Below are 25,294 nucleotides of genomic sequence, written 5' to 3' on the forward strand. Positions count from 1 at the left end.
GTGCTTTCCCAGAGACTTACCATCAACTGCGTCGTGATGTGCGGCAATGGCGGCAACATACACTTTCAGGGTGGAGGGAGACAGCCTTCGCTCCAACCCTTCTTGCAGGAAGGAAAGCACGACACTGATCGGGCATTTCGTGGGTTCTTGATGTTTAGAAGAACACCAGTTGACGAAGAGGTTCCACTTCAACGCGTAGGCATGTCTCGTGGACGATGCTCTAGCGGAAGTGATGGTAGCCACCACCGCTGGTGGTAGGATACTCAAACCTGCCTCGTCCCGTCCAGGAGCCACACGTGGAGGCTCCAAAGTTCGGGACGAGGGTGCCAAAGGGTGCCCCGTCCCTGAGAAAGGAGGTCCTTCCTCAGAGGGATTGGCCAGGGAGGTGCTGTCGCGAGGAGTACTAGTTCGGAGAACCAGGTCCGGTTGTGCCAATACGGGGCAACCAATATGACCTGCTCCTCGTCCTCCCTGATCTTGCGCAAGGTCTGCGCAAGAAGGCTCACTGGGGGAAACGCGTACTTGCGTAGGCCCCGCGGCCAGCTGTGCGCCAATGCATCCGTGCCGAGCGTGCCCTCGGTCAGGGAATAGTACAGGTCGCAGTGGGACGAGTCGTGGGAGGCAAACAGGTCTACCTGTGCGTCCCCGAACTGATCCCAAATCAGCTGGACCGACTGGGGATGGAGTCTCCATTCTCCAGCGAGAGGCCGAAGTCGAGACAGCTCGTCGGCCGCCTGGTTCAGGTCTCCCGGGATATAAATGGCTGGAAGCGACCTCAGATGCTTCTGACTCCATATGAGGAGGTGGCGGGCGAGTTGCGACATACGGCGGGAGCGTAGACCACCTTGACGGTTGATGTACACTACTGTCGCGGTATTGTCTGATCGGACTAGTACGTGCTGACCCTTGAGCAACGCCCGGAAGCGGTGCAGGGCGAGACGTACAGCCAGCAACTCGAGGCAATTGACATGCCAAAGACGCTGGGGTCCTGTCCAGGAGCCCGCGGCAGCATGTCCATTGCACATGGCGCCCCAGCCCGTGGTGGAGGCATCTGTTGATACAACAACATGCCGGGAAACTCGTTCTAGGGGCACTCCGGCCCGTAGAAACTTGAGGTTCGTCCACGGGGTGAAGGTCTGACGGCAGGCTGGAGTCACTGGGACTTGGAGCGTGCCGTGTTGCCATGCCCACCTCGGGACTCGATCACGAAGCCAAAGCTGAAGCGGTCTCATATGAAGCAATCCGAGCGGCGTTACTGCGGCTGCGGATGCCATATGCCCCAGGAGCCTCTGAAAAAGTTTCAGTGGAACCGCACTCTTGCCCTCGAACTGACGAAGACAAGTCAGCAGTGACTGCGCGCGCTCGCTCGTAAGCTGCGCGCACATGGCGACCGAGTCGATCTCCATACCGAGAAAAGAGATCCTCTGCACGGGGCAGAGTTTGCTCTTCTCCCAGTTGACCCGAAGGCCCAGACGAGCTAGGTACCAGAGCACTAGGTCCCTGTGTTCGCAAACCTGGTCTCGAGAGTGAGCTAGGATCAGCCAGTCATCGAGATAGTTCAGGATGCGAACCCCGTGTTCCCGGAGGGGAACAAGGGCTGCCTCGACGACCTTCGTAAAGACGCAAGGAGACAGGGCTAGCCCGAAAGGGAGAACCGCGTACTGGTATGCCTGCCCCTCGAAAGCAAACCGTAGAAACGGTCTGTGTCGAGGTAAAATGGAGACATGTAAGTAGGCGTCCTTCAGGTCGATCGCTGCAAACCAATCCTGCGGCCGCACACACTGGAGGATGTGTTTGGCCGTTAGCATCTTGAACGGCAGCCTGTGAAGGGAGCGGTTCAAGACGCGCAGGTCGAGGATTGGCCGTAACCCACCGGACTTCTTGGGTACAATGAAGTAAGGGCTGTAGAAGCCGGACTTCATCTCGGCTGGAGGGACAATCTCGATCGCACCCTTCGCCAGTAGGGTGGCGACCTCCGCTCTCATGACAGGGGCATTGCCACCGACCATAGTGAAGCGGACTCCCCTGAAGCGGGGAGGAGATCGCGCGAACTGAATCGCGTAGCCGAGCCTGATGGTTCTCGCGACCCAGCGGGACAGTCTGGGAAGCTCTAGCCAGGCCTCCAGAAAGTGCACCAGCGGGGTCATACGAACCACAGACGTACCGTCGGTGGGGCAGCGAGGCGGAATGACCGGCACCGGCGAGGGTGGCATAGCGGCCCTGTGCGGGGGCACGGTCATTAACCGCGTCCTGCCAGAGGAGACCAGGGGAGGGCGCGCGTCCCACGGGGGCGTGCTCTGGCAGGGGTCTGGCGACAGAGGGGGATGAGAGGAGCGTGGCCCGTGGGCGGCGCGTGCTGTCATCCCGCACCTCTGGAACAGAGGAGGGCGGCAGTGGCGGGACCCGAGGGTGGCGTGCACTGCGGCCCTCGGGCTCTGTTGGCTCAGGATTGGGGGATTCAATTCTGTCTTTAACCACATTAGGGTCCTGCTCGTCGTTGGACGAGCAGCGGGGAATGGAGAACAAAAGATTCTCCCCCGGCCCTCCACCGGGGGAAGGAGTGGCCCTGCTACCAGCTCCTGAACAGAAAAGAGTGCCAATCCTGAGCGGCCCGTCTCAGGGGCGCCGCTTGGCCTGGCGTTTAGCGGGCCGCGGAGCCGCGGGGCTGGAGAGGGCTGTGGCGCCTTCCTGCGGCTTCCTCCACGACGCGGCCCAGATGGAGGCTGCTGCTGGGGCCGTGCGGGAGGGGCGGGAGCCGCGGGAGGGCGCCCTCGGCGGCGAGCAGGCTGAGGATTCTGTGCCGACGGCTGAGCAGCGGAGCGTCGGGGCAGAATGTGCTTGATCGCCTCAGTCTGCTTCTGGGCGGTCGAGAACTGCTGGGCAAAGTCCTCGACTGCACCGCCGAAAAGGCCGGCCTGGGATATGGGAGCGTCGAGCAGACGAGTCCGCTCGGGCTCACGCATATCGGCCAGGTTCAGCCAGAGATGTCGCTCCTGGACCACAACTGTGGACATCACCAGACCCAGGGAGCGCGCTGTCACCTTCGTCGCTCAGAGAGCGAGGTCGGTGGCGGCGCGCAGCTCATCGAAGAGCCCTGGGTCTGTCCTACCCTCGTGCATGTCACGGAGCATCTGGGCCTGGTAGACCTGCAGGATGGCCATGGCATGCAAAGAGGCAGCTGCCTGTCCCGCCGCTCTGTAAGACTTTGCCACCATAGTAGACGAAAATCTACAGGCTTTGGATGGGTGCTTAGGATCACCACGCGATGAAGCGCTTGTCGGACACAGCTGCATCGCGACAGAACGTTCGACCGGGGGAATCCCAGTGTACCCACAAGCATCAGCCTTATCGAGGGGAGGAAAGGCGGAGAAAGCCGACGGACGATCACGGGAAGACATGGGAGCCTTCCAGGACCGTGTGACTTCCTCATGCACTTCCGGGAAGAATGGAATTGGGGTTGGGCGGCGACGAGTGTCAGCGGCCGCTCCCAAAAACCAATCATCCAGCCGCGAGCGCACTGGATCGGGTGGCGGGGACCACTCGAGCCCAATGCCCGCGGCTGCCCGGGAAAGCATGGCAGTCAGCTCGGGATCAGACTCGGGCAATGCTGGCACGCCCGAGGGCGGCAACACAGCCGAACCCTCACTTCCCGAGGACTCACGCCCACCTTGTGATGCAGTGATCGACATTGCATCCTCTTCTGGAGCTCCAAACGAAACACGCGGGGCCTCCGTAGAGGGACCAGCGGGCTCCGTTTGAACACTCGCTGGTACCGATGCTGAAGAGGGGTGTGTGGACCGTGGACGTGTCGGCGGTATGTCCCACACAGTCACCCTCAGGTCACCCCGGCCACCAGCCGAAGTACTAGCTCTCGAGGAGTCAGTAGATCGGGGTGTGGGTAGGGGGACTCTCGCTCTGGTGAGCTCATTGAGTCTCGACCGCAGCATGGAGATGGTCATGTTCCCGCAATGAGAACATGAGTCATCCACAAATGCTGCTTTAGCGTGATCAATGCCCAAACACGCTAAGCAGAGATTGTGCCCATCAGCAAAGAATACATCGCGACCACAACCAGAAGTGCACGGGCGAGGCATCTTTAAAAAGACGTGCCACGTGCAATGCTCTTTTTGTGAGAGGAAAAACTCCGCGGATGCTGAAGCGAACAGGGAGAAATCACACTATCTTTCAGATCACTGACCAGATCAGCAGGGTAGTGTGCACTCGCTGAAATCGCCGTCACACCAACACCGGAGAGTTCGCTCGTCTCGAAGGGATGAGAAGAATAACTCAGAATTGGCTTGCGTGGAGTGGAGAAGTTCTCGGCTCCGAAGCGAAAACATATCTGCATGTTGCCAGCGTACTTCCTTATATACCCCCTGCGGTGGGCGGAGATACGCTATGCAAATTCAACAGACCCAATGGCATTTCATTGCCATTGGCTCGTTTTATATACTCGAAGGTGATAGGCTTCTAGGCGAAACCCCAATCGTCGTCATCCGACGTAACTCGGAGTGACCACGAAAGGGAACCTCTTTTCAGCAGGAAATACCCATGACCTCAGGGTATTTCCAAGCCCATACACTTTACACACCAAAAGACTTTACATATCAAAATCCATAAAACTCATTGAAGAACAATTTTCAATGGACTTATGATCAGACATCACGCAATTACAGAATTCTATGTTGTTTTACGTGTGTTGTTTCACCAGTGTGTTTTAGTATACTTTGATCCCATATAATTCATGTAATTGTTGTAATGATTAGGTGTGTGAATGAAAGTGTGTACTGTTTCATATCAATGCTATCTTACGAACACAACTAGCAAGATGGCTGGAATTAAATCTGTGTAAAATGTTTCATATTCTGATAATTAGAAATCATGCCTAAACTGTTGCATCTGGTCTTCAATTAGAGATCCCCCAGGGGAGACATGATTTATGACTTTGCAAACAAAGAAGCAGTCAGGATATTTGTAGGAGTAACAAAACCTTTTTGTTTTAAAAAACCCTTTAAAAACCAGTGCAGAGCGTTGGGGGGAAGGTTGGTTCGTTCAAAATGTTCTGATAGAGAAGAGCTCTCCACGAGTGCAGAACAAAGACGGAGACGGCAGACGATGGTTTTAGTAACCATGTAACGTTAACAGACGAGCAGATCAACCCAAATTAAGATCAGATGGGTTAGATTCAATTCCAGTCATCTAGCTCCTTTCCGTATCTTATTTTCTTTCTTTCTTTTGTGTTATTCTTCTTTTCCGATTGAAAGTCTCGGTTTTAAGTTAAGTTTTGCTGCAAAGTTTTCATTCCACGATTCACGGCTGCAACGCACGCTTTCAACTTCAAAGACGCGTCAACCATCCGCGACCGCCAGCCACCACGTGACTGGTTCTCGCCCCATCTATCCAGGCACGAGGAGACCATAACCAACGAACGAACCCCTTTGACGCTGACCAAAGGAACCCTCAAAAGGAATGCAAAAGCAAAGACGCAAGTACCTCCAGACTAAAACCGAACTGGTGCATTGATATAAATTTAATAACCTGTCTAAGAAACGATAGAAGGGTTAAATTAATGATTGATGGTTCGTCCAGGTCATGTCTTGAGTGCATATAGAAATTCGGAATTTTCTTCCTCTTACCCTTAAACTCATTGGGTCTCATTCATGAAACATTCGTAAATATACGAGTAAATATGTGAGTGATTTGCGCGTAAAGAGACATTCCCGAAAATTCTTCTCCTGATTCACAAATACTTCGTAAACGTCAGATTTGATAGTGAAATGTGTGTGTGGGTTAATGAATTCCAATCACTCGTAAATGGGACGCGCGTGCACGCTCATTCTCAATTACCATAAATCCCGCCAATTAAAACCGACTGACAGCTATATATGGGCATCATATTATGACACGAAACGAAGGATTTCAACATGTCTTCTCAAAAGCGAATGCTATTGTATTATTACATGTATAATTTTGGAAGAAAAAAAAAAAAAAAAAGCGAATGAAGAAGAGAAATTTCTCAGATGCAGAAATTGAAGTTTTATTATCAGAAGTTCATTCAAAACGCCACATTTTATTTTCAAGCGTACATAGTGGCGTATCAGGTCCTAAAAAAAAAGGATTTTTTTAGGTAATAGGCTACATGCTTTAGGTAAAAATGCTTGGCAGCATATTACAGATGCAGTTAATGGAGTTTCATCTTTTAATCGAACAGTCCCAGAAGTGAAAAGAAAATGGTTCGACATGAAGCTTGACTGCAACACATGTAACTTGCGGACTTGTAAAAAACAAAACAAAAAAAAAACAGCTTGAATATAAAAAAATAAAAAAAACTTGTGGACTTGTGTTCCGTTTGCAGATGCTATTACTGGCTCTCGTAATACAAGTAAAAAGAAAAACCGTATGTAATTACTATATATAATACTTTTTCAAAATGCTGTGTAAATATGTACCCGATTACGTTGAATTAAAATGCAGTTTATTAATGAGCAAAACGTTCGGATGTTAAACGTACTATTTACGCGTGGCTGGGAGCAGGTGTAGATTTCTTTCGTACCAACTAACATTTGGGAAATACGAACATTTTAATGAATCCGAAAATTTACGCCAGAACCACTTTACACACGATTTACACAAAAATTCGTTCTGCTCGTGTTTCATGAATGAGACCCATTGTTTCCAAACTCATTCTTTCTTTCTTTCTTTCTTTCTTTCTTTCTTTCTGTAACTAGTATGAATGTGTGCGTATGCGTGTGCATGTGTTTGTGTTAGATATTAGTTGTTAGAATAATCAATAAAGTCTTGTTTGTGTTAGTTATGTGTTAGTATATAATCAATAAAGTATTGTTTGTATTTGAAAAGAGATTACTCGCGTGTGCTTATCAAATTTATTGTCTTGAACTTCGATCTAAGTTACCGATGCTTTTACCCGTGATTATTTCTTAATTTATTGTTAGCTGGGGATTAATTCTTTCTTGGCCAGGAAGATATTATATTTCCTAGAGTTAATACTTGTTTTATGCTTTCTGTTCATTGGATGAACTGATAAAATGATCATACTATTGATTCTGCTACAGTAAATTCTGAAAATAATTAAAAATAATTAAAATATTAATTATTGATCATAATCCGTTATGAATAATAATTAATTATATTTATACGTGGGCGTATAAACGCTGCACCCATATAAGAGGCAAAGCAAGGGATGTGGTCAAGTTTGGGATAAAAAATTGTGACACTGACATTGTGCATAACCCTGATGCAGTCTTTAGTATTCTCAGGAAACACTTCGAAGCTACTCCTTGCTCTCCTCTCCCACTGGCTGACTTTTATACCACCTTACCCAGACCAGATGAGGAGGCCTTCGAGTAATGGATCAGGCTAAACCGTGCAGTTGACGTCGCTGCTGAGCGCTTGAAAGAACAGGATAAAGTACAGGATTGTCCAGGAACAGCATGTTCATCAGACACTGTCTGTGTAAAGAGCTTGCCATCACCTTTCGATCTAAAACAATTGGCGCATGGTCTGTGCGAGAAGTTCAAGATATTTTGAATGAATATCACTCAGATTCCAGTCTTGTATCTGCAGTAAGAAATGCAGCACCCACTAAAATTCCTGTGAACAGAACTGAAGTGGAACTGTCATCTGCAGTACTTCCAGCTCCTTCTGATGTCCAGCAGTCCAGGTCTCTGGAAGCGTCTGCATTAGAGCGAGTCATGAGCTTATTGGAAAAAGTCCTGTTAAAAGAATCTGCCAGCAAAGAGCCAAGTTCACGCGTGAAGCCCAAAGTGAGTCTACCTCGAGTAAAAGGCCTCAATGACCTGCCATGCACTGTCTGTTTGAGCCCTGATCATTCTGGCCTCACGCATTGTCTTGAGAAAAAGTTGTGCTTCCAGTGTCACTCTCCTGACCATTCCCGCTTTGTCTGTCCTGAGAGAGTGAAATCTCCATCTTCTCAAGGGCTGGGAAACTAGAAGATCTGCACTTAAGGGAGGACAGTGTGGATCGTGAGTTTATTCCTCCAAACCAGTGTTGTATGAATGACCCAACCTCAGTTTATAGTCTTTCTAGTTCTGTTGAGCCTTCAGGGAAAACTTTAATTTTTCAGAACACGCACAGAGTACAGCGAATTGATAGTCTGTTTTACACACCGGCAACAGTATGGGGCGACCTTCAGCTGAAAGCTATGGTTGACAGTAGGCATGCATGGCATGCACGATGAGTGAAGCTGCTGAACGTCTCTTGTTACAGTACAAGCCTAATTTACGAAATTTCCCTGCCAGTGATGTTGTCATAATTGGTTGTGGTGGACAGCGTGTTACACCAAAAGTGATGTATGAGCTTGAGCTCTCAGTTTATGCCTGCAAGATGGTTGTTCCAGGGCAAACCGACGATTTGATCCTGGGCAGCAATGCTATCAAGTGGCTGATTCAAAAAATAAAAGAGACAGATGGATACTGGAGACTCGTGTCCAGCCCGGTTAACTCTGAAGATGTTGAATGTCACCAATTCCTGTCTCTACTTTCAAATGTGGAACGATGGAAGGGTGAAGACATACCTGATAGAGTGGGCACTGCTAAGTTGAAGGAAAAAATAACTCTAGAACCGCACCATGAACATCTCGCTTGGGCTCAACTTCCTGATTCAACAGCTGTTTCTGTGGGGAGCACAGTCATTGTTGAGCCAACCCTCTGTAAATGCCGTCCAAGGAACGTGATCATAGGGAGAGTCATCACACCTATGTGGGGCAGTAGATGGTTGCTGTTCAAAATAATGAACCCTACAGACAAAGTAATCATTCTTAAAGGGATAGTTCGCCCAAAAATTATATTTAAGCCATGATTTACTCACCCTCAAGCCGTTCGAGATGCATATGTCAATCTTTTTTCAGACGAACACATTTTCAGTTATTTTAGAAAATGTCTTAGACCTTTCAGTGGTTATAATGTGAAGCAATGGGGTCCAGCTGATTCAAGTCGCAAAATGTGCATGCATCCTTCACAAAAATAATCCATCCGGCTCCAGGATTATTCACAGGGGGATAAACGAAGGCCTTCTGAGGGTAATCCGTGCAGTTTTGTCGTAAAAATATACATATTTAAAACTTTATAAACGAAAATAACAGGCTTCCGGTGGCGGTCGGCGCGCGTTCATGGAGATGGTTGCTGGCAAATGATGTAGGACGTACCGCAGGGAGCGTTGTGACGTAGAACGAGCGTGACAGCGGAGCCAGAGAGCAGAGCAAAACAAAACTCTACGTTCGCTCTACGTCACGACGTCATTCATCTCCATGAACGCGCGCCGACCGCCACCGGAAGCCAGTTATTTTCGTTTATAAAGTTTTAAATATGTATATTTTTACGACAAAACTGCACGGATTACCCTCAGAAGGCCTTCGTTTATCCCCCTGGAGCCGGATGGATTATTTTTGTGAAGGATGCATGCACATTTTGCGACTTGAATCAGCTGGACCCCATTGCTTCACATTATAACCACTGAAAGGTCTAAGACATTTTCTAAAATAACTGAAAATGTGTTCGTCTGAAAAAAGATTGACATATGCATCTCGAACGGCTTGAGGGTGAGTAAATCATGGCTTAAATATCATTTTTGGGCGAACTATCCCTTTAAGAACATGAAGATTGTGGATGTTTTTACTTGTATTGCTGTGGAAGAGTTGTCTACATCTGAGTCCCTGAAGAGTAACGTTCAGTGTGCTGCAAGTCCTGTAAATCATGTACAGACCAGTGATGAAAGGAGAAACGTGCTGGATAAATTAGAACTGCAGGATCTGGATCTGGATGATTGTGAAGTGTCAGAGGAGTGGAAGGATAGACTTCTGAACCTCATTGAGAAGTACGATTCAACCTTTTCACGTGGAAAAATGGATTGTGGAGAAGCCACCGACTTTGTCCACGAAATCCACTTGGTGGACGAGAAGCCATTTCGACTCCCTTATCGACGTATAGCCCCCAGCCACTATGATAAGCTGCGCACTGCCTTGAGTGAGATGGAAGTTAAAGGCATTATAAGGAAGTCTCAGAGTGAATATGCATCGCCGCTAGATTTAGTGTGGAAAAATAATGGTGACCTTCGTATTTGTACAGATTATAGATGGCTGAATGCGAAGAAAGTGAAGGACGCTCACCCACTCCCACATCAAGTGGATGTACTCGCAGCTTTGGGAGGCAACGTTTTCTTTTCGACCATGGACTTGACTTCTGGCTTTTATAATGTTCCCTTGTTTGAAGAGCATAAAAAGTACACTGCTTTTTCCTCTCCTTTTGGCCTCCACGAATACAATTGTCTACTTCAGGGTTTGACCAACAGTCCAGCGACCTTTATGAGGATGATGATGTCCATTTTCGGGGATGAAAATTTTACAAGCCTTCTCTGTTACTTGGACGATCTGATGGTTTTTGCTCCAAGTGAGCAAGTAGCTCTTGACCGACTGGAACTTGTTTTCTCACGCCTGTCTAAGCACAACTTAAAGCTAGCGCCACAGAAGTGTATGTTCCTCAGGAGATCTGTCAGGTTCTTGGGACACATTGTCACTGGGAATGGTGTCCAGACCGACCCAGAAAAGGTGAAGGTGATCAGTGACATCCAGACTGCTGACCTCATGGAAGCAGATAGCATAACCCCTTCTCAAAAGAAGATCAGATCTTTCCTGGGTATGATTTTATATTATCAGCATTTCATTATAGACTGTTCTGCTAAGGCAAAACCTCTTTTTAGTCTCCTATCAGGTCAGTCACAGAAAAGAGCTCAGAGGAAGTGTGGTCAGATGAGGAAGTCACTCAGTGTCGTGAAGCTTTCACCCGAGGATTGGACTAGTGAATGTTGTACTGTTTTTGAAACTTTAAAGCAAGACTTACTGCACAGTGTGACTCTAGCACACCCAGATTTCAGTCATCCCTTTAATCTCTCTGTTGATGCTTCATTTGATGGCATAGGAGCTGTGTTATCTCAGGTGCCCCCTGGAGAGAAAATTGCACGTCCAGTCGCTTTTGCCAGCAAAATGCTCTCCAAGTCTCAGATGAACTACCCAGCACATAGACTCGAATTTCTGGCTTTAAAGTGGGCCGTTTGTGACAAGTTTAGCCACTGGTTAAAAGGGAGACATTTCACTGCATGGTCTGATAATAACCCCTTGACCTATATTCTAACCAAACCCAGATTGGATGCGTGTGAACAGCGATGGGTGGCGAAGCTCGCTGCTTACGACTTTGACCTGAAGTATGTGCCAGGCACGAAGAACGTTGTTGCAGATGCCTTGAGCAGAGAGCCCTTTGTCAAGTCTTGTGTCAGCCATCGTCTGTTGAAAGAACCATACATTTCTCTCTTGGATGAGGTAAATGGTGTTGTTACTGGAACCGTGCAAGATGCCTTCCGTGTCACTAACAACTGTCAAAATGTGCAGGCTACCAGTGACAACGAAACTGAGAACGAGTTGCAGGATGACGTGAATGACTCATGTCCTGGATCTATTGCTCCTGAAGTTTCTGCTTTTCTGGGTGCTCACTGCGATGGTGGAGTTAGTCCATTGCCCATGACAAGTCCAACGTCACTCCAGCTCCCTGATGAAGATCCATCTGTTGCAATCCCGTTTTCCATACTTGCAAATCTCCAAGAGCAGGACAACATAGTCGGTAGAGTCATCAACTATGTTCAGAGCCTAGCTCTGTGACAAACCTTTTGAAGCACTGGAAAAAGCTAAAGATTCGAAATCGTGTGCTGTACAGAGTGAAGAAAGATCGACTGATGAATAAGAAACTCTTCCAATACGTTGTACCAGATTCCCTAAAGCATGATGTTCTCCGTGGTGTTCATGACTCAGCTGGACATCAAGGTGGTGCAAGAACTCTCTCCCTTGCAGATGAAAAGTTCTTTTGGCCAGGAATGAGTAAAGACATCAAGCTTTATGTGAAAAACTGCCAGAGGTATGTTGTCGGAAAAACACCAGAGCCAAATGCTCGTGCGCCCCTTGAACATATTCGCACCTCTGAGCCTATGGAACTAGTATGTATTGACTTTTGGAGTGCTGAACAGACTTCAGGGAAGGTCGATAATTTCCTAGTAGTGACAGATCATTTTTCTAAGATGGCACACGCCTTCCCCTGTCACAACCAGTCGGCTAAGCAAGTTGCCCATCGCCTTAGGAATGACCTCTTCTGCATTTATGGATTTCCAAAGAGAATACATTCGGACCAGGGTGCAAATTTTGAAAGCAAAATCATTAAGAACTTGCTTGAGATGGCTGGTGTTAAAAAATCGCACACCACTCCATACGACCCAATGGGTAACGGTCTGGCAGAACGTTTCAATGGGACCTTGGGTAATGTGATTAGAGCTCTCCCAGTGAAATCCAAGGCGAGGTGGCCACAGCTTCTAAGAACGTTAACCTTCAGTTACAATTGTACTGTGCATGAAACAACCGGGTTCGCTCCTTTTTATCTTATGTTTGGGCGTATCCCGAGGCTGCCGATCGACATCATGTTTCAGCATGTCCTTTGCGATGAGAGGGTGGTCAGCCACCATGAGTTTGTCACTGCACTGAGAAGAGATCTGAGCGCAGCTGCAGAAATTGCCCGGAAACACAGTCTCAAAGAGCAGAACCGCCATGCCATTCTTTACAATCGGAAGGTCAGAGGTTCACCCTTAGCTATGGAGTTAGAATCATGCCAAAACCTCACACACACACAAAACGTGTTTTACTCACACCCAACGATTCACAAACAAACTCAGTGTGGTTTGCAAATATAAAACATCACTCACAAACTAATGCATTTTGTTCTGCAAATAAAAAACGTACCTATCAAACAAATACAGTATGTTTTACATATACAAAGAAACGTATTTCTTCAATGACAAAAATATCCTCCAAGTACAAACTCAAATCTTATCAAAGTAAAAAAAAAAAACCTTCAAGTACAAAACAAAATCCTTCAAGTACAAAACAAAATTCTACAAGTACGAAAAACTGTCATGTGACTTTTGGCACTAATTTTCCGCCTTGCTGATCCACACACAAATGCCTTCAGATCCACACACATGCTAGTAAACGGTCATGTAATTCGCACTCCACAACAGCAGGTGGCGCTGTTACCGACTTGCTTAGCGGCGCCACGGACATGGAAAGAGAAGAGAAGAAGAAACGCTAGCGTGGGGGACGTTTTGAACATGATAGCTGTGTTCCAACGTGAAGGCTGCATCCTTCGAAGGACTGAAGACTTCAAGGATGCAGCCTATTCACCTTATTCCGCCCCGCCCACTTTTAATACTTCGCGCTTCCGCATTTTGTCATCCGACTTCCGCTAAACTGACACGGCACATCCGGTAGCTATTTCAGTAGTTAGAAGATTGTTTATAGTTAGCCAAAACTTTATCAAAATGACAAATTACGTTAATACCGTAAATGTTTTAAATTGGGAGCACGGAAAAAACTTCGTACGACTATCAGTTCGTCTCACATAGTCTCATCCATCGTCATTGTTGTTGTGGTCAGAGGTAACGTTAACCTATGGGAATATTTAACTACGTCCTGTCAGAAGGAGTTGACGGAGCAGCAATAAAAAATTATTTGTAAATAATAAGGAATGAGAATATTTAGGGTTAAGGATAGGAGATTAGGTAATTGGTTAAATATGAATGATTAAATAAGTTGTATAAAATCAGTTGTAAGAAGTGCTTGATGTTTTCAGGAAGCTAGAGACACCTTCTACTTACCTTCATGTAGATACATTTCACCATTTACATTTCATAAGTAATAAACCAAGATGGTATTCATTTGCAAACTTGACCGTGACGTATTCCTTCTAACTAGAAGACTTAATTCATTTAAGTTTAAAGGGGAATCTACAGAGCTCACATTATATTGTTTTATAATAAATGACTGACAGGTAAAATCTGGTCACATTGTAAAGGTTTATAAAAATAACTATTCATAACAGGTAATATCTGGTCATTGTAAAGGTTTATAAAAAAAACTTCATAACAGGTAACATCTGGTCATTGTAAAGGTTTATAAAAATAGCTATTCATAACAGGTAACATCTGGTCATTGTAAAGGTTTATAAAAACAACTATTCATAACAGGTAACATCTGGTCATTGTAAAAGTTTATAAAAATAACTAATTATAACAGGTAACATCTGGGCACATTGTAAAGGTTTATAAAAATAGCTAATTATAACAGGTAACATCTGGGCACACTGTAAAGGTTTATAAAAACAACTATTCATAACAGGTAACATCTGTTTTACAAGATTCACAAGGAGGACAAGTTTCCCCTTCCTTTCATAGAGGAGATCGGTAATGGTGAAGCCTCTGTCTGCCATTACTTCATCGCCTGGACGAGGTTATTAAGTGCACGATATTGAAGAAAAATGCGATATGCGATAACTCATTAAACAATGCGATATTCGATATGCGATACGATAATGCTTAAAGTATATAAAATTAACTTAAATTAGATTTAAAATTATATAACCTACATATGTGTTTCACATTCTTTTTGTAACAAGAAAACATCCCTTCAACTTGTGAAAGTGAACATCAGTGTTTTACTGTATATAAGATGTTATTTTAACATCAGTGTAAACCACAGGGTTCAGGTTATCCTACATTAGGTCTATTTAACAACAGAAACTGAATAATTAAATGTAAAAGTAAAACACTGCTTAGTTTTTCACTGTATGAATTATATAAACTGATTAAAGCTTATTAAAGCTAAAAAAAATTATGCATATTGCAATATATACATTTGCGATATTTTGATATATTGTGCTCTACATGTTGTGTTTGGAAACTGCTCTCTGAAACACTTCTCCATGATGTCAAGCCAACGCGAAATCACCTTGCTTACAATGGACTGAGAAACACCAAACCTTTCAGCAAGATCACCCTGCAATAAATTAAAGGGTTAGTTCACCCAAAAATGAAAATTCTGTCAGTAATTACTCACCCTCATGTTGTTCCAACCCCGTAAGACCTTCGTTCATCTTCGGAACACAAATTAAGAAAAATTATAAAATGGAGGAGTGAGAATGGAGGACAGCTCTCAGATTTAATCAAAAATATCTTAATTTGTGTTTCCGAAGATGAACGAAGGTCTTACGGGGTTGGAACAACATGAGGGAGAGTAATTACTGACAGAGTTTTCATTTTTGGGTGAACTATCCCTTTAAGACGCAGCTTCATCAGAGTCATCAGGAGCTGATACCAAGTGTGTAGCTGAAAGCTGTTGGTGTGTGAACTGGTAAGGTGCTCGGCAAATGAGTGGAATGCATCCAATGTCGACCCTGTGTAGAGCTGACAAAGGTGGTCGTTTCTCAGCAGAGTTATGTAGTATGGCACTGGCTCAACGCATTGTGTTCCCATTTCAGATGTAGGAGGCTTCAGGTTGAGTTGAGATTTTGGAGCGTAGTTGTGGTCAGAGACAGATGGATCCTCCCATTGTGTATCTGCATCACAGGTCTGGGGCATGTGGCTGTGATCCTCCTCACAGTTGTCCACTGCAACACTGACTCTCATCGATGATCTAAGGAAATAATAGAACCATAAGCATTTTTACATTAGTACTTAAAATAGATTTAAATAGTACTTTTTTAAATTAGATTTAAATTTAAAATGTAGATTTAAATTAGTACTTAAAATGAGAATTAATTAATTTATGATGGCACTCATACTTAGAACAGTGTGAAAAAGAAAGATGCATTAAAAACGAGACAGTATACACACAATCTCCTAACTCTATGTAACATATGTAACATAACATACTCTATGTATTGGTCAATATCAATATCTGAATGAGAGATGTAGCTAGCTGGCCTCCTAACAGGAATAATGTGAGCTATTGTAAGACTGTAATGTACCATAATATATTGTACTATCCAGAATATTCTTTCATTCATTCTTTATTTCAGACCCTTAGGTCCATATCACAAAGTAAACGAAATATAAGAAATATGACATATAGGTGGCCAATGGTAATCATGCAAGATTCGTTGTATTTTGTGAACGGCTCGTTACTAATGTATTCATAGAACGGACTTCATCTAACGTTAGGCTAACAAGCACATAGATAGGTAAGTTAGGAAACAACAGTTAGGTAAGTTAGCTTACCTGAATCTGACAACCTGTTCAGCACCCGGCGGGACTTCTTTACCAGAATATCGTAGCCGAGCCTTTACTCAGGGTAAGGGTGTTCGTTCGTCAGTCTGCTCCCCGTCCATAAAATGGTACGAACACATATAACACACATGGTACGAACACACAGCGCTTGGGTGAGCACTTCAAGTTTAGCGCCTTCCGCCGCCATTGCCTCAGGTGCTCCACGTGTAAATCGTAAAGTACACCACAACACTCCGATCGCTTTAGCCTACATTGTGTTCGTAACACCGTTGGTTAAATTGTTCTATCCTCTTAATCCAATTGTTATGTCAGCCCCTAACTGAGCATATAATACTTCACATATTTTACCGTTACAACTATAGAATTACGCTAGAAACTAGCGTAGGTCGTTTCAGCCGGAAGTTGAAGTCCCGCTCAGCCGGAAGTAAGATGACAAAATGAGCGTAATGGCGTCGCCCTTGTTGTCATGGAAAATAAGGTGAATATGCGTCCTTCGAAGGACGCACCATGTAGCCTTCGTAGGATTTCCTAATTGCGCAACCAGGTGTTTCTGATCACCGCTCCAGGTGCCAAGCAGCGGTGCGAGAGGACAGCTGCGAACCTGATAATTCACTTGATAGCCTAATTGAGTAAACAGCTATGTAGCCAGAATTGGCTATTGTATTTTTTATGTTTTATATTTTACTGGAGGACATGGTGAGGATGTTTCAGCCCCGGCGCTGCCAGGTCATGTATTTTCGGTTTAGCCCGGTTTGAATATAAAACCCAACTGAATATAAAAAAGTCCAGTATTTCTCGCGCTCGTCATCGGCAGCTGTCACAGTTGCCAGGAGACAAGAACAATCCTCCGTAGACTAGACCAGTCCGAGCGCTTCAGATGCGCCCTTTGTATAGGATGCTGTAGTTAGCAACAATTTGTTAATATTGTGACAATAGACCTACATTTTGTTTCTTTAATTTTCGGAACTGCATATTTCGTTAAGTGTTCACGTACAAATGTGAAGTAACCTACTGAAGTACTTTTTTCCCCACACATATGATTTTACATTAAACTACACAATTATATAATGTAACAACCTTGAAAATATTCAGAAGTAAAATGCAGTAGTAGCATAATATAAATACAAAACTATAATAAAAACCCTGACAAGGAGTTTTTTCCCCTGCAGAATACATACCTCTAGTTTTACTCTTGATACTTTAAGTACATTAGAGTATGCAAGATAATTTTGCTTAACTAAGGTTTTAATAGGTTTCCCCCAATGCAGTATTAGTAGTTATTAAAAGTACTTTTTTCAGAAATATACTCTTTGAAAAAAGAAAAGAAAAAAAACCTCAGTGACATGGGAGCCATCGATTGAATCAGCCCTGCAAACCTGTTGGTAGACAACTTAGTGGATAGTGGAAATATGCACTCAAACACTCTGGAGACCATCCCAGATGATGTCCCACCAGCAGGAGGGGCAGCCCATCCCGGTCCAGCAGCTCCAGGGTCTCCCTGCTCAGCTCAATAGAAGTCTTCATCATTTTTTTCTTATTTTATGTATTGTAAATGTAAATGTTTATGTTGATTTTGATATGTTTAACGTATGTTGTTCATAGTTAGAAAAAGTACTTTAATGTAGCCTGTGGAACAAATGATTTTCATTTACCAATTGTATTTGAAAAAAAAAAAAGTATAGAAGAATTTGTTTCATGTAGAAATTATTACTGTCATTACAAAAATAAACAATGACCAGAACAATTCATTCTCTTTTATTTACACATTTAAAGTTGCATAAAAACACAGAATTTTTCTTTCCTTTTAAAAAATAAAAGTGAAAAAAGCTAAACAAGAATAAAAAATATATATATTTTCAATCATTCTCTCAAGAAGAGAAAACAGCCTGTCCATCCTCTCCCTACTCTCCAGTGCTCTCCTCGCCTCTGCCTCCCTTTGTAGTTGGCCTCTCTGTCTCGCCGCCTTCATGCTGCTGGTGCTGCCCCTGGCTCCTCCTCACCGTGGGCACCCACTGCTGAATTCGGCCCTGGTGTGTCCTCAGGGATTGAGGCAATGAGGACGGGGGTTGGTGCAATGCCTCTGTCCCAACACCTCATCCATGAGGACAAACCAGGGCCAAGTTTCAGCAGTGGGTTTCCCACTCACACCCTCACCTGTCCCAGGACACTTGCAATCCTAAGAGCAGAGCAAATGAACCATGGCTTGTTAACAACAACAGCACAATACATTTCAGCAAAGACGTGTATTAACTTTCTTACTTTGTATTTTTATTTTTTTTCCTGAATTGCTCTAAAAAAGCAGAAAAGGGTACTTAACACAGGGGTGCAATCTTAAGTGCATTGTTAACACTGCAAGATATGACACATCAAGACATGCATACAAAATACTTAAGAAATCATATTTCTATATACTCAAATTTGGTTAAAACCACATAGCTTTCATGACAGCACTACAAAAACACATAAAAGTGAAACCCCATTCCCTTATAAACTGCTTTTCCTATTGTTGTGGGCTTTATAGGGTGAAAAAAAAAAATGTTATTTGAAAACTATGAATTTGCAGTTTGTAATTAACTAGCTAAACTACATGATCCAAAGTACTTAACTACTGAAAAAGCAGAGATTTAAATGCACTGCAGTTTAACGACAACCAACTACTGTAAACTGTAGATTAACTGGTAATTGAACTATATGCATCATAAACAAATAAAATGGCCAGACATATTTTTACCAGTCTTTCTATTGTTGTCATCATCTCATAACTTCGTCACTTCACATTAACTTGGAAAGGTAATAAAAAAAAAAAACTTCCTAAAGTGTCACAATAAATGGGAAAAACGAGTCCAACAAGACGTATAATAGGTGGATATGGCAACACGGAGGCTGCACCCGCGCCCTCACTCACAAGTCACAACACGCTCTCAAGCCCCGTTCACTGTTCTAACGTTACCTTCTCGCAGCGACATGAATTGCAAACACTCATATGAAGTGGTTTAAAAGGCTAATTAATCATTCAGAGAGCTTGAAATTTTATTTTTGAATATAATTTTTTTTACCGAGGTCCGGACCTCGGTGACCTCATAGCTGGCTACGGCCATTCACCCTACCCACGACAGACATTTCTGGAGTTTGATATTTACTAACTAAATATACTAACATTTCTAACATTAGATTTTTCACCAGCAACGACTGCAAACTCACCTGTTGGCATAGACAGTAAAAGAAATGGACACAGCGACCCCATTGGATTCAACGGAGACAAAGTGAAGCCAATTAGAAACTCTTACTTCCTGGGGGTCCAGCGTACTGCGCAGACTCAAACTGAGCTTGACGCCGTAGATGTGACGTGAGCAAACCGTCTGTCTTCTAGTAGCTGTGCCAAGAGAAATCTGAATCATTCCCTTCCGAGACTTGCAGAGACGGAGAGTGTGAGTAGGAGCTGTCTATGAGCTAGGAGCAGGAGAAACTTTTAGTAGGTGTTCTGATTAATTACTTTGTCATTTTGTCTCAACGTCTTCCCGATTGCCCGCGCGCTTCTCCTCCTGTCCATACGGTAATTTCCTACTGTGCGACAGAGAGTCGCGTGGCTGTGACGCAATTGTTAGCTTATTTTTACAAAAATTGCTTCTACGGGGCCATAACGTAAGCTACAAGGTAATGAAGCCTTTTATACATTTTCGTGTTTCTTTAGAAATAAATAATGGACGAATGGAGTCTTTAAACACCTCAGATGTGAAGTTATTCGCTGTCAAAGTGACGCCAAAATGAATGGGAGTCAATGGGATGCTAACAGCAGGTGGGGGTCCGCTAGCCAATGGCGTCGCCCGGGGGTACCTTCAAAATAATAGAAATCCATGCCCCCCTGCCTGTTGGCCGCTCATCTCGTTCAAAAAACGTCCCCCACGCTAGCGTTTCTTCTTCTCTTCTCTTTCCATGTCCGTGGCGGCGCTAAGCAAGTCGGTAACAGCGCCACCTGCTGTTGTGGAGTGCGAATTACATGACCGTTTACTAGCATGTGTGTGGATCTGAAGGCATTTGTGTGTGGATCAGCAAGGCGGAAAATTAGTGTCAAAAGTCACGTGACAGTTTTTCGTACTTGTAGAATTTTGTTTTGTACTTGTAGAATTTTGTTTTTTACTTGAAGGTTGTTGTTTTTTTACTTGAAGGATTTTTTTTGTACTTGAAAGATTTTAGTTTGTACTTGGAGGAAATTTGTCATTTTTGTCATTGAAGAAATACGTTTCTTTGTATATGTAAAACATACTGTATTTGTTTGATAGGTACGTTTTTTATTTGCAGAACAAAATGCATTAGTTTGTGAGTGATGTTTTGTATTTGCAAACCACACTGAGTTTGTCTGTGAATCGTTGGGTGTGAGTAAAACACGTTTTGTGTGTGTGTGAGGTTTTGGCATGATTCTAACATGATTCAATCAGTGAGACCAGAGATTAATGTTTACAGGATTACGGATGTTCAGACTGGCAAAGAAAAAGTGGTGCACAGAAATCTGTTGTTTCCAGTGAATTTTTTATTCTGGGATGATGGTGAGGAAGAATCAGTTCGATCAGATTCCACTGGTGCTACCCGTGGCAGTGCTCTCGATTCCGCTCTGATGGATGATCCTGATCCTGTTTCAAAGACATCAGAATGGTTAATGCAGATGGATGGAACACATGACAGTGACGAAATGCAGGATGCCACTTGTGGTGGAGTTTCAGACATTCCTGATGAGATGACTCCTGAGTGGCAATGATCAGTACAGTGCAGAACCTGAGCATGTTCCTGAACCTGCTGAGAGTATAAAGAGTTTACCTGCAACCAAGCCAAATGAGTACCCCAGTTGTTTGCAAGAACCTGATAACAGACTTGCCCCTGTCATTTGCAAACAGCCCACAAGTACATATACAGGCCACATCACTACACGATTAGGGAGATCAGTTAAGCCCCCTAACAGACTTATTTGTGAAATTGATAGTCAGAAAATTGTGGAAAGTGGTTCACACAGTGATGCACAAGTTATTTTTCAAGGAACTAACTTTGTAGTGGAGTTGTTAAGGAACATTTTTGTTTAAAATGACTGAGTCTAAATGATGATTCATATCTAAGAGTCGACTGTGATGTTAAGAGAATGACTTTGAAGTGAGTTTTTCTTCTCTGAGAAAGAGTCTGAGAAGTTTGTTGTTTGCATCAAAAGATATTTGAAGAGCAGAGATACATTTGTAACCACTAGAAGCGTGTAGACTGCACCTCCTATAGTCTGTGTTAAGTGTGGAACCTGGTACCATTCCATTCTTTCACACTTCCTGGGGAAGAGATAAATTCTGACATACTGTATTGTAAAGCTCTTTTACTCACACCTGTTTTTATTTTTATAATTTTCTTTTTCTGCAATCTTTACTGTGTATTTAGTTTGTTACATATTCCGGTTCTAGCGCAATTTAGCAGAATTTAAGGGGGGTGTATGTAACAGAGTTTAAATAATGCTGTTAAATGCATGCATTAATTGGGAAAACTCGACATTGGCTGTTGCATCCCTTGCATTTGCGTGCGTGATATTAAGGGTGGAGCTACGTCACCACCAGCAGAGTTTCACATCTCTCGCTGCTGGTAAGTCGCATCAATAAGCGCTGCATCATAAAAACTGAGTTTAGATTGTTAAGTGTAAGGTTGGACTTTTATACTACTCACAAGTTTACTTCATTTGTCTGTCAGTCGAGTCATGTGTTATTTGCGATGATAAAATGAAGTGTGTGTGTGTGTGTGTGTGTGTGTGTGTGTACCCTGCTTGTGAACTCAGTATCTCAGTTTATTTCATTCAAGACTTTGAGCAACGTTGATGCGTTGATGCACATTAATCAGCTTTTGGTCGTGTTTGTCCCAGGTATGTACTATATATTTGGATTTGTCATGTTCTGTGTGGAAATGTATTAGCCGAGTTGAGTATTAGCATTAACACGCGTGCTATGTGCTCGCACGTGCTGAACTGTGTAACTGCGCCATTTTAGGTCGGCGTTTTTCCTCTTTCTGTTTTTCAATTATACAAAATATGTAAAAGATGGTTACTTAAGTTTATAGTTTTTCTGCATTTATGTGAATTGATGAGAAATGAGAACAGAGAAAGTGATTTATATTTTATTTCTTTAATGTATGTTTTATTTTAAGTTTTATTCCACTATATGTTCACGATCACTTTGTAAAAATGTATATTCAGCAGAGTTTCACATCTCTCGCTGCTGACTTTGAGCAACGTTGATGCACATTAATCAGCTTTTGGTCGTGTTTGTCCCAGTTTTGTCTGTCCCAGGACCCAGTAAAGTGATCTCTTGAGTGACCATCCACCTGCTCTCAGTGTGATTCCATCCACACAAACACACACAGTCACACATGTATAAATCCTGTTTGTTTGCATGAATAATTAATGAGATTGATTTCGCTCCATATGTTAGTGACAAGATTTTTCAAGTGAATAAATACATAGATCCGCAAAGTTTGTTTGTGTACTCTGGTCTAGTGGGAGTGCTTTTGTTAAGTGTGTCAGAGGTTCTGGGTTCTAATCCACCCTAAACAGTGGTGGGGACAGGACCCACCTGTCCCACCCGAAAATTTTTACCTGCATATGGTCAACCCACCAAAACACCTTCCGTTCATGAAATATGAGCATTTCATTCTTTCCATTATAATATTATATTCCATCCATTATAGACAGCAAGGAGACATGTGAAAGTTATTTTTCATATTATGAATATATACATTTTATGTTTAGACTTGGTTCTGCAAAAACATGATGGGTACAATAAAATAAACCAATTAAAAATAAAGGTTGTAAAGATGGTTTTCAAGTGATGCCATAGTTCCCTTTCAAGGGAACTCGCGTTGCGTCGAGTTTGACGCTATGGGAACGCTTTGCGTGATGACGTCTTGAAGCACATGTAAAATCAGTCCAATGGTGTGGCGGAACGTCAGAGGCGGGTGACGTCACGTACCAGGAAGCTATAAAAGCCGTCTCGAAACAGAAAACGAAAGCTTTCTGAGTCTTCAGTTGTGCTCTGTGTGAAATCTGTCTGTTTATTTGGTGTTGTCTGTCTATATCATATATATATATATTCAGTATGGCGAGCGAGCAGCAGTTTAGAGTGTGTGTCCATCCCTGCCCGCGTTATTTAACGGGAGGTGACACACACACTCTTTGTGTTGTTTGTTTGGGAGAGGAGCATGCCCAGTCAGCACTCGAGGGTGGTGACTGTGTGCATTGCTGTGCGCTTCCATTGCATACGCTCCGATCCCGCTTGGCTCGGTTCAATCCCGACCACGCTCCCCAGGGCTCGGGTCCCGCCGCTGCCGAGGCACGGCGTCGATCTCAGACCTGGGGTTCACAGATGGATTTATCAGTGGATGTTGAGACGGGCTCTGCCTTATCTCAGCATCCGTCTGATAGATCCAGTGCCTCTTATCAGGGTGTGGAAGCACGCGCTGCGGTTTCTTCCCCCCCGATAGAGGTACCAGTACTGCAACTATCCAGCTCTGAGGAGTTGGATGTTGTGAGTATTGTAGCTGAGTCTGAGGATTCGCCACCTCAGTCTCATGCGTTTGAGGAACTGCTCGATGTCATTACTAGAGCTGTTGACAGACTGTCTATTGAGTGGCCAGAAGATAGGCAGGACGTTCGTTCGAAAAGTAAGCTCGACGAACGCTTCCTGCCATCTTGTGCGCAGCCCCAGCGCAGGAGCCTGCCGTTTTTCCCCGATCTCCACACCGAGGTGTCGAGATCGTGGGCGAAACCAGTGTCATATCGAGTGTATACTGCACAAACATCACACTATTCATCCATTCACAATTATAAAGAGCATGGTTATGGGGAGATGCCGAAGGTGGAAGAGACGCTCGCGAGCTATCTCTCTCCAGCAACGGCATCTTCTCTGAAGGCTCCTGCACTTCCATCCAAGCCAGTAAAAGTTACTTCTTCCCTGGTTCATAAAGCTTATGCCGCCGCCGGTCAAGCTGCAGCGTGTTTACATACAATGTCCATAATGCAGGCTTACCAGGCTGAGTTATTGGGTGATTTTGAGGAGGGCGGGGGTATTAGTGCTGATACGGTGTCTGAACTGCGTAGAGCCACGGATTTGTCTCTCAGGGCCACCAAGGAGACGGCTAAATCCATCGGCCGCTCTATGGCAGCCCTGGTGGCCACTGAGAGGCATCTGTGGCTCAACTTAAGTGACATAAAGGACAAAGAAAAACATGTTCTTTTAGATGCACCAGTATCCACGCAAGGGTTATTTGGAGACGCAGTTAATAGTGCTGTAGCGAAGTCACAAGAAGCTTCAAAACAGGCAGCTGCACTTCAGAAACTTCTCCCCCGCCGTTCTTTCTATGAGGCTGCTGAGCGGGAGCAGCCTCACTCCTCTAAAAAGAGCGCTGAGCACCGCGCCACTCAGAAACAGAGCGTTTCCTCCCGTGCTCCCCCACAAAAATCTCGGGGACACGGAGGGCGCTCTCAAACCCAGCAGTCTTCGAGGGGTAAAACGGATCTGCGGACCGTTATTACCGCCAAGAAGGCTGCTGGGAAAAAGTCCTGATGTCTGAGGGCTCAGGACAAATGAGGGTAGTCCCCCCGAAGCAGAGCGGTTAACACCTCTTTTCACGGTGCCCGTCTCTCTTCGGTGCCCTCAGGGGACCGTTCTGCCAATCCTGCCGCCTCCGGCGTTACAGGGCGCAGCGGTCTCCGGCGAGCACATATCTCAAGGTCCACCCGGAAACGTAGTGGCCTCGGGATGCCCGCCCCCTCTGAGGAGGGTGCTAGAGCAGTCTGTTTGGTCGTTCCCTGCCGGTGCGCCGTTACAGGGCGACGAACCGACTGCTCAACAGCAGGAGAAAAATACGGTGCCGTCTCTCTTCGGTGCCCTCAGGGGACCGTTCTGCCAACCCTGCCGCCTCCGGTGTTACAGGGCGCAGCGGTCTCCGGCGAGCACATATCTCAAGGTCCACCCGGAAACGTAGTGGCCTCGGGATGCCCGCCCCCTCTGAGGAGGGTGCTAGAGCAGTCTGTTTGGTCGTTCCCTGCCGGTGCGCCGTTATAGGGCGACGAACCGACTACTCAACAGCAACAAAATCCAGAAACCAGTCTCGAGAGACTGGTACCTCTAGTAGAATCTTTGACAGCGTG

At 44.7% G+C, this 25,294-nt stretch overlaps 1 protein-coding gene and 1 long non-coding RNA gene across 4 annotated transcripts in view; both read right to left on the reverse strand.

Moving 5' to 3' along the window:
• The window catches only part of LOC311088944 (uncharacterized protein), a 319,691-nt gene that overhangs the window by 161,416 nt on the left and 132,981 nt on the right, over nucleotides 1–25,294 (reverse strand). The gene's annotated exons all lie outside the window — the stretch shown is intronic.
• On the reverse strand, nucleotides 13,910–16,595 carry LOC311088754. The gene is made up of 2 exons (XR_014607560.1): nucleotides 16,123–16,595; nucleotides 13,910–15,538 (listed from the first exon to the last, which is right to left on the reverse strand). It is a non-coding gene; the product is annotated as an uncharacterized lncRNA (long non-coding RNA).

Source organism: Abramis brama (assembly GCF_963993115.1).
Source record: "Abramis brama genome assembly, chromosome: 8".
Taxonomy (NCBI): domain Eukaryota; kingdom Metazoa; phylum Chordata; class Actinopteri; order Cypriniformes; family Leuciscidae; genus Abramis; species Abramis brama.